This window comes from Cryptomeria japonica, chromosome 11 (genome assembly GCF_030272615.1).
Source record: "Cryptomeria japonica chromosome 11, Sugi_1.0, whole genome shotgun sequence".
Classification (NCBI taxonomy): domain Eukaryota; kingdom Viridiplantae; phylum Streptophyta; class Pinopsida; order Cupressales; family Cupressaceae; genus Cryptomeria; species Cryptomeria japonica.
Genome location: NC_081415.1, coordinates 284,023,427 through 284,034,163, shown reverse-complemented (window position 1 = coordinate 284,034,163; position 10,737 = coordinate 284,023,427).

Here is a 10,737-nt window from a genome sequence, read left to right as displayed (position 1 = left end):
AGCTAACTACTCCCCCTGAGCTATAGCATCCCACATCAGTGTCAAAATGAATAGTATCTTTGATAGTGCATGTCATAGTGATGCCAAACCGCATCAATCAAGTCTCTACCATAGGGGTAGAAACTCCCAATCTCTCTTAGGTACTCAAATGATTCATTGGGCAAAGACTTAGTGAAAATATCTACAATCTACTCTTTAGTGTTCACATAAACCAGTCTAACTTCATTTGCTTCCACCTTTTCTTTCAAAAAGTTATACTTGACACATGTGCTTTGACTTAGAATGAAATATCAGATATTCTCTGATATATCAATAGCAATAGAGTTATCACAATGAATAACTACTAGTGCATCATAATCTGCCTTTACATCCTTCAACATTTGCTTCATCCATAACTCTTGTGTACAATTAGTAGCAGCAACAACATACTTAGCTTCAACAGTAGATAAAGAAGTAAATGACTACTTCTTGTTGATCCATGAAAACAACTTCTTTATAAGAAAGAAAGCTCCACCAGAAGTGTTTTTTCCAGTCATCAACATCTCCAGCCCAATCAACATCTGTATATGCACATAAAGTAAAGTTATCATCCTTAGGGTACCACAAACCATGTTCTGATGTACCTTGCAAGTATCTAAAAATCCTTTTCACTGTCATCTCATGATTTTCTCGAGGATCAATCTGAAATATTGAAACAATACAAATAACATTCATAATGTCAAGCTTAGTTTGAGTCAAATAAAGTAGCCCTCCAATCATAGATTTGTATCTTGTAGGATTTATCAGTGCAGAAACATCTTTTCTTGTCAATTTCTCACTTGTAACCATAGGAGTACTTACTGGTTTAGAATCTCCCATACCAAATTTCTTCAACAATTCCTTAGCATATTTAGTTTGACATATGAAGATACCTTTGTCAGTCTAAGTAATCTACAAACTTAAGATAATTTTCATCTCACCAATCATAGACATCTCAAATTCTTTCTCCATATTCTTAGAAAATTCTATGCATAACTTATCTTCACCTCCAAAAATAATGTCATCAAAAAATACTTCAATAATTAGTATATCATCATCAGTGATCTTATAATATAAATTACTGTCAGCATTGCCCTTAGTAAACCCAAACTTCAAAAGATATTTATCCAACCTTGCATACCAAGCTCTAGGTTCTTGTTTCAATCCATATAAAGATTTCCTTAACCTACAAACCATATCTGTATCATCTGATAGTGAAAAACCATCAGTTTGTTCAATATAAACTTCCTCATCAAGATCCCCATTAAAAAATGCACATTTAACATTTATCTGATAAACCTTGTAGTTTTTATAAGCAACATAGGCAAGAAATAATCTTACAGCTTCAATCCTAGCTATAGGTGCAAAAGTCTCTCCATAATCAATTCCTTCCTTCTGAGAATATCCTTTACAAACCGATCTAGCCTTATTCCTTATGACTTGGCCATCCTCATTCAGTTTATTCCTAAAAACCCATTTAGTTTCAATAATATTTTTATTTTTAGGTCGGGGAACCAAGGTCCATGTGTTATTTTTCTCAATCTAATCTAATTCTTCTTCCATAGATTTCAACCAATATTCATCTTTACATGCCTCAATTACTGATACCAGTTCAACTTATGAAATTAAACATACCTCATTAGTTGCTAGTCTTCTTCTTGTCATCACTCCATTGCTTTTATCCCCAATGATCTGATCTTCTAAATGATTCAATCTCACATACCTAAGAGTCTTTTGTCTTTCTATTCCTCTTCCCTATTCTTCAGTTATTGTACAGTTCTCTGATATTGTCGGAGTAACTGGTTCAACTCTTTGTTCCAGTAAAGGTGTTACTAGTTCAGATATAATCATTTCCACTATCATTTCCTTCTCATAAACTTTGATTTGACTTATGTTTAGCTCATCTACTTTGACACTAGCACTCTCCACAATTCTCTGCAATCTCTTGTTATAACATCTATATGCTTTGCTTTCATTAGAATAACCAAGAAATATGCCTTCATCACATCTATGATCAAATTTCCCAATAATATCATCTCTCCTAATATAACATTTACTACCAAAAATTCTGAAATACTTAATTATAGGTGTATTGTCAAACCATAATTCATAAGGGGTGTAAAGCGGAAAATCGCAATCGAACCCTAGTTGCTCTCCCCTCTTCCAACTCCAAGGAGAGAGAAGGGAGGTTGCTAGGGTTGATGGTTTTCACTTAGGGGAGACTTTACATTCAAATGAGGGGTTGAAACTCACAAGATCCAATCCCACACAATGCAAGATTGGATGCTAAATGAGTTTCAAGGGTCAAGACAACAAGGCTACCCTCTTTTGTAAAGAATGTTGATAGAAGAATTAAGCTAGGTATGCATAGAAAGTGAGAAAGATTCGCTTATAAACTGAGATAGGGATATAGGATGAAGCTGCGGACCTGGAATTAGTAGTAAAATGTCGATACGGCGCTGTCCTGCAAATTTGAGCAAAAGTTGACGGGACGATGGCGCCCGGCGTGCACACGGTCCTCCGAAAAATCCGCGAAACGAAGGGGGATCTGTTCGTCTCTGCACAAGGATTCCAGATCTTCAATTTCAGCCGCATACCTGCAACCTACACACAGAAAAGCAAAGACGATTGGGGGGTTAGGGATTAGGGGTTTGCCTTTAGGTCAAACCTCGGTTTTGGAATTAACCAAGAAATGAGAAATGCTGTAAATGTAAATGTCTGTAATGTAAAACAAGTACTAATACCTTGTTGTAAGGATGTTTGTATCCTTATGTGCGAAGGTATAGATGTTGTTGTTTGTTGTATGTTGTATGTGGCATGTAGTAAGTGATCTCCTCTTCAATGGTTGAATCCTTGTCTTGAATGCAACACTTAGCCTTGAATGGAGACTTGGAATGATCAATTGCTTGAATGCTTGAATGCTTGAGTATAGTTTCCACGTTTTTTTTCATCCTCTCAAATGAGAGAGAAAAATGTAGTTTATATACTTGTCAGTTAGGGTTAAAAGACTGATTTTCCTGACCTTAGGCCGACCAGGAAAGAATAATTTCCAAATTGCAAACAAAAAGACCCGAGACCCCATAGGAGACTGGGCCCAAAATAGGGCTAGGGACCAGGGTGCTAGGCGCCATGGTCCTGGGGGACCAGGGTGCTAGGCGCTCTGGTCCCACCTCCCGAGCCAGCAGGGTGCAAAGGAGGTTCAGGCCAAGGTGCTTGAAAAATGCAGTTTTTGATGTCGTGGACAAGTTTCGGGGTCTCCATTCAGGTTGCGTGTTGCGTCGCCATCGTGAAGACCGAAATGTAGTCGAAATTGCAAGTGTCACAATTTTAGGACGCTACATTTAGCCCCCACTTTAGCGGGAGTATGTATGCTCATACTTTCGGTAAAGTACAAGGAACAACATTGAAAGACTTTCACCACGTCAAGGAGGCGAGATACACCAAGCCCCCAGTGGACTAAGGATCTTACGACTTCGATTGACAAAGTAAAAGGGAAGATCACGAGGGAGAACCATGACTGTCAGTAGTAAGGTTCCCTCACTATGAGTCATGCAAGAGAAATACCAAAAATTTTAAGGGCAAAGCTACGTTCGCCAAGAAATTTTCAAGTATCTTGAAAGGATAGACAGGTTGTATGCCCCCCTACGTTAAAGCGATCGCACATGCCTCAATGGGGGTGATTGTTTTAACGTAGTGATACACATAAGAAATGAGAAGGGAAAGGAGCATGTTATCACAAAGATTTAGCCCCCAAGTGTGAGATAAACCCAAGGATAATAGACACAAAACACAAAGCACGAGGTGACTTCGCTTTCCTCGGGGTCAGTATGCTGTATGATAAGTCATGTATATATATCATATGTATGTATGCATAATTGTTCTTCATTCCCCAATCAAGGAAGGTCACCTAGAAGAAGGGAACACATGTGTCTTTTGAGTCAACATGAGAGAGACCAAAAGAGATCTCAATGCTTTGCATCGTCCTCAAGTAGACAACACTAAGGACAACAAATAGAAGAATGAGAATAACATATAGAAGAAGTAACAAAAGAGAGGAGGGGAGAATCTGCTATGCTAATGTAACTAGTCTAGCACGTCATCTACCCCCCGATCTTGCTGATCAATGTTTCGGGAAGGCAGGCAACACGCTAGAGGAGGAACATCCAACACAGTAGATGGAGCTATCACAAGATCCAAACAAGGGCTATGTTCATGTTCCAAGCCACGTTGTTCTTGTCTAGGAGCTAGGATAAGTGCTTTAGAAAATTCATTAGATAAATGGTTATCAACATCAACAAGTTCATATTCACTATCAGAAGCAAGAGGAGTAACATGTTCATCATGAATAACATTTTTATCTATATCATCATCAAGATTTATAAAAATAGGATCTTTAACTCGCACAGGATCAAGATCATCATGCATCTTATGTTTAGGAGATTTTGGAGAAAATGGAATAATGCTTGTTGAAGGTGTTTTTGGAGATTGTAAAGTTTGAGAAGCAGCTGCTTGAGCTCTAAGACGACGCTTTCGTTGGCGTTCACATGCAGAATGATTTTGTCTAGTCTTAGTAGGAAGTGGAGAAGATTGAGGAGGAGGAATGATCTCATCCTTATCACTTGGGTGTTTAGGTTGTGGTCTCTTAGGCTGGATAATAGGAGAAGAGGAAGGTCTCTTTTCTCTATAAAAGGCAGGAGGAGGAACTGCTCCATATAAAGGAGGAATTTTTGGTTTAGGAAGAAGACCAAGTCCATCATGACGAGGAGGTATAGGTCTACTTTTAGAAGGTTTATTCGGCATAGACATAGTCACATCCATAGGGATGGGTTGGGAATCTTCTTGAGGAAAGACATTAGTTTTATCTTTCAAAGGAAGAACTTCCTTCTCAAGAATGATAGGAATATCAAGTTTAGGTGTTCTAGGTTCACTCAGAGATAGGATCATATCTGTTTTCCACTTTTGATAAGATTTGAAAAGATGATCACTTCACGGAGGAAGAGACTGGAATTGTTTAGGCCAAAAGTAGTCAATAGGAACGCTAGAAGTTCTTTCAGCTGGTTTAAAGGGACTATGATTGACAGTAACAACTTCACCATTATGGGGAAATTTCAAACACTTATGAATAGGAGAAGCAATAGCTTTCATGGAAGATAGCCAAGGATAGCCAAGCTTCACACAAAATTGTTCGGATGAGGGAATAATAGCAAAGTTCACATCAAGGGATTTGTTATGGACTTCAATAGGTAATGTAATAGAACCAATTGCAGGAGAAGAAAATGCATCAAATAATTTCACAACCACATCTGTTTTGTCATAGATCACTTGATTCAATTGCAAAGTAAAAAGAAATTCTTCAATAATAACATTAACCATGCACGAAGGATCAATAAGCACTCCATGGCAAGGTGTATTCTTGACTTTTGCAACTATGTATAAAGGACCATCGGGTGCCCTAATAGTTTCACTAGAATCAAATGTGATGGAAGGTTCTTTAGGGATTTCTTGCTGCTCTACAAAGTTAATCACATTCGGAGTCATAGACACCAGACCATCAGATGTGAGAGAGGAATCATTAGTCTCAATCGCATTAGAGGTATGGGAAGGTAATGGATCAGTAAAAATCTGAAGATTTTGATTAGGAGGAGCTACAGATGTGTTGCCTTTATCATTCACTCCAGAAACAGAGATAGTATTATTATCAATCAAATCTTGAATTTTACCCTTTAAAGAAAAACATTTTTCAGTATCATGTCTAGGCTGACGATGAAATTGACAAAAAGCTTTGTTATCAAAATAAGGTGAAGTAATCTTTGCAGGATCTATTTGCCCTATAGGAGGAAGAGTAAGCACATTTTGTTCCAATAACTTATTCATAATACTATGCAATGATTCATTCAAAGGAGTATACTTTCTTTCTTTCTTGAAAAACTTAGAAATAGGAGGCACACCTGATGCTGCATTCACATTGTTGTTGATGATGTTTTCATTGAATTTGATAGAATCTCTGTTCGGTTTAAACTTTCCAAATGGTTGCTGATTGCTATCACCCTTATCACTCGGAGCCATAGGATGTGATTGTTCCATTTGACTCACAGTCAGTTGATAATTGTGAAGAGTTGCACACAACTGTTGGAAAGAAGTAAACTCAGAAAACAGAAGTTTGTCTCGAATATCTTTTTGTAAATTAGAAATAAAGATTCTTTGAATATCATTTTCAGGCACTGGAAAAGAAATTTGAGCATACAAATGCTTATATCTACCAATGAAATCAGTCACTTTTTCTTTAACACCTTGTTTACAATGCATTAAATCAATCAAAGTAACTTTAGGACTTATATTGTTTTGAAATTGTTGAATGAAAGCATTTGCAAGTTGTTCGAAAGAAGTAATAGAATAAGAAGGCAACGAGCAATACCATTGTAGGGCTTTATCTCTTAATGTTCTAGTAAACAGTTTTGCAAGCAACCTTGGTCATAAGCAAAATCGGTACATATTGTTTGAAAAGTCTTAACATGTGTTAGAGGATCTCCTTTACCATTATAAAGTTCCAAATGCGGGATTTCAACATGTTTAGGAGGGATAGCTCGAACAATGTCAAGAGAAAGTGGGCTTGCAACATCAAATGTGGGCACACTAAACTTAGATTGATTCATAGAGGCAATTTGTTGCTGTAAAGAAGAGACAGTTTGTGCAAGATTGTTAATGGTCGCTTCAATTGAAGAGTTCATATTAGATGTGTTAGATTGAGATGGAGGTGTTATGTTATTGAAAGAAGGTAGAGAGTAAGGTGGTGGGACCCTATGATAGTTAATCATAGGAGATGATTGGACAAGAGGAACACTACAAGGAGGAATGGAATGATTAAATGAATTGCCCCCTTGCGTCATGTTCATTTGTGGAGATGTAATAGGAACACTCATTGAAGGAATGAATGAAGAAGTCGGATTAAATGAAGGAAAAGGGTTAATTGAAGAAGGGAGATTGCCCACATGACTAGTGATCATAGGGGGAATGTCTTGTATAGAAGTAGTCATTATGTTTGATGTAAAGGTAGGTATGCTAGCAATAGAAGTTGTCAAAGGAATAGAATGATTAACCTGAGTAGGAGGTTGTGTATAACCTAAAGATTCGGCACAACTCTTTATAGGCATCACATTCGAATCCACAATGTGTGCAATACCACGCAAAATATCAATTCCATTCTTATCACTTTGAAGCATATGTTTTAGACCCTCAATTAAAGGAAGAGCTTGACTATCGGGATACTCATGAGACATCCATTGGTGAAAATCATCAAATTGATTATCCAATTTCAAAAGTTGTTCTACAGAAACCTCATGGAGAGCTTCTTCATCATTAGGAGGATTAGAGGAATTACCCATGTCCTCGTTAAAAAGGCTATTCAAATTAGGTTCCATCTCCTCGGTAATTAAACCTCGGAAAGACTTAATTCTACGGCTTCGTCTAACGGGAATAGTGTAAGTAGGGCTTATTGTTGTAAAACTCATGCACTAGAGAGGGAGAGAAGATTTTGAATTTAGAGGTAGCAATTTTCAGTAAAATCAGCCAATCTTCTAGATTTAAGCTGTTAAATGCAATCATGACAGTCTCCCGAAATTTCGAAAAAAATGTCCGGGACCATGGCGCTCGGAGTGCACACGGTCCCTGCAACTTTTTTCGAAATTTGCAGGGATGAAAGTTATGATGATTTTCGAGCTAATCTGAAAAAATTGAGTGATTTTACGATCTGTAGATAGGCCAAATTAAAGTTGCAATCTCAAAATTGAACCCTACCAAGATTGTCGAAAAACGCAAAATTTGAATTTTGAAAAAGAGAGGGAAACTGAAATTTTGAATTTTATGATTTTAGAGGGAATTTTAAGAGAAATGCAAATTTTGAAATTTAAAAATTGACTCAATTTCACGCAAAGTTCAATTTTGAAAGCAGAAATCAAAGTTGTTGTAATTAAGCACTTAATTTCAAAAGTCACAAATTGCAAGAATTTGAATAAAGCACTGAAATTTCGAATGAATGCAAACACACTTTTCAAATTTAGGGCAGTAAGAACACAATTTTGACACAAAATTTCAATTTCAACAATTTTTGAATGATTAGAAGCCTTAAACCAAACAATCACAAGACCAACTTTGACTGTAATTTTGAAAGTGTTATAATTGATAAAATCAGCCAAAATTATGGATTTTAGCAGGAAAATACAGTAAGATCTTGCTCCCGAAATTTTGGAAAAAATGTCGGGGATGATGGCGCTCGGAGTGCACACGGTCCTCGCAACTTTTTTCCAAATTTTCAGGGATGAAAGATATTGTGATTTTATCGCGGAATCCAAAATTACAGCTGATTTAGAGATGTTTTGATCAGTGAAATTGTCGGACAAAGGTTGAATCAAGAGGGTTTCAAAAATTAGGGTTTTGACACTTAACCACTTAATTTTCAAAATTAAAGCACAAATATGAATTGATAATTTGTAATAGAAGGGCAGATCTGAAACAAGCATTAACAATTAAACATTTCGCAAGTTCAATTTTCAAAAAAAAAATTTAGGGTTTTTATGCAATCAACCTCTAAAATTTGCAAAAGATCAAACATGGAAATGTAATCAAGGAATCAATTTTCAGATCTAATCATGAATAATCAGAAAGGATGTTCACGTCGGGTTCACCAAAATGTAAAGCAAAAAATCGCAATCGAACCCTAGTTGCTCTCCCCTCTTCCAACTCCAAGGAGAGAGAAGGGAGGTTGCTAGGGTTGATGGTTTTCACTTAGGGGAGACTTTACATTCAAAAGAGGGGTTGAAACCCACAAGAACCAATCCCACACAATGCAAGATTGGATGCTAAATGAGTTTCAAGGGTCAAGACAGCAAGGCTACCCTCTTTTGTAAAGAATGTTGATAGAAGAATTAAGCTAGGTATGCATAGAAAGTGAGAAAGATTCGCTTATAAACTGAGATAGGGATATAGGATGAAGCTGCGGACCTGGAATTAGTAGTAAAATGTCGATACGGCGCTGTCCTGCAAATTTGAGCAAAAGTTGACGGGACGATGGCGCCTGGCGTGCACACGGTCCTCCGAAAAATCCGCGAAACGAAGGGGGATCTGTTCGTCTCTGCACAAGGATTCCAGATCTTCAATTTTAGCTACGTACCTGCAACCTACACACAGAAAAGCGAAGACGATTGGGGGGTTAGGGATTAGGGGTTTGCCTTTAGGTCAAACCCCAGTTTTGGAATTAACCAAGAAATGAGAAATGCTGTAAATGTAAATGTCTGTAATGTAAAACAAGTACTAATACCTTGTTGTAAGGATGTTTGTATCCTTATGTGCGAAGGTATAGATGTTGTTGTTTGTTGTATGTTGTATGTGGCATGTAGTAAGTGATCTCCTCTTCAATGGTTGAATCCTTGTCTTGAATGCAACACTTAGCCTTGAATGGAGACTTGGAATGATCAATTGCTTGAAGGAATGCTTGAATGCGTGAATGCTTGAGTATAGTTTCCACGCTTTTTTTCATCCTCTCAAATGAGAGAGAAAAATGTAGTTTATATACTTGTCAGTTAGGGTTAAAAGACTGATTTTCCCGACCTTAGGCCGACCAGGAAAGAATAATTTCCAAATTGCAAACAAAAAGACCCGAGACCCCATAGGAGACCGGGCCCAAAATAGGGCCAGGGACCAGGGCGCTGGGCGCCATAGTCCTGGGGGACCAGGGCACTGGGCGCCCTGGTCCTGAAGGAGCAGGGCGCTAGGCGCTCTGGTCCCACCTCCCGGGACAGCAGGGTGCAAAGGAGGTTCAGGCCAGGGTGCTTGAAAAATGCAGTTTTTGATGGCGTGGACAAGTTTTGGGGTCTCCATTCAGGTTGCGTGTTGCGTCGCCATCGTGAAGACTGAAATGCAGTCGAAATTGCAAGTGTCACAATTTTAGGACGCTGCAAGGGGTATGTGCACAAAGATGGTGGTCAGAAAAGTGGACACCACCCAAAAAAAACATAGAAAAACAAGCAGCGCGTATGCGCTGCTTTTAGGGAAAGTAGCACGTACACGTTACCTCTAGGAAAATGAGTGCGTACACGCTACTTACTATAAAATGAGCACGTACGTGGTACCTATCAACAAAAGTTTTTAAAAAAAAACCTGGGTCTTATTTTCCTGTGAATAGCGCATAGTGCATTTTAGTTTGTTTTTTCTTCATTTTCTCTCCTAAACCGTGAATGGGGTCCTAGATTTCTCCCCCAGACACTATGGATCAAGGTTATTTTTTGTTTATTTTTGTCTTTCTTTCCCGTTTGTTCAATTTGTTTTACATTTTGAATTTAATTTCATTAATTTTGATTAGGTTTTTTCATTTTTTATTTCAAAAATCAGATTCTTCTAATCCACAACAAGAACAACCAAATGCACCTCCTAAAAACCTACAAGATACACCCCCAATTCCTCCTTTTGATCACACATCTAAAACACAAGAGCAATTAATTAATCAGTTAGGACAAAATATGTCTAAAATCAATAGACTGATTGTTAAATTGAAAACATCCAAACTTGAGCATCATCAATCCCTCACCACTAGCTTAGAAACATTAGCTAGTGGTGTCATATTTGTTTCCACACAAATTACCAAATGGGAAATCTTTAGGGATATGTGTCGTCAATTCTATGCCGATGGGCTATCATACGAGGGAGTTAAAAACAAAAATATTAGTA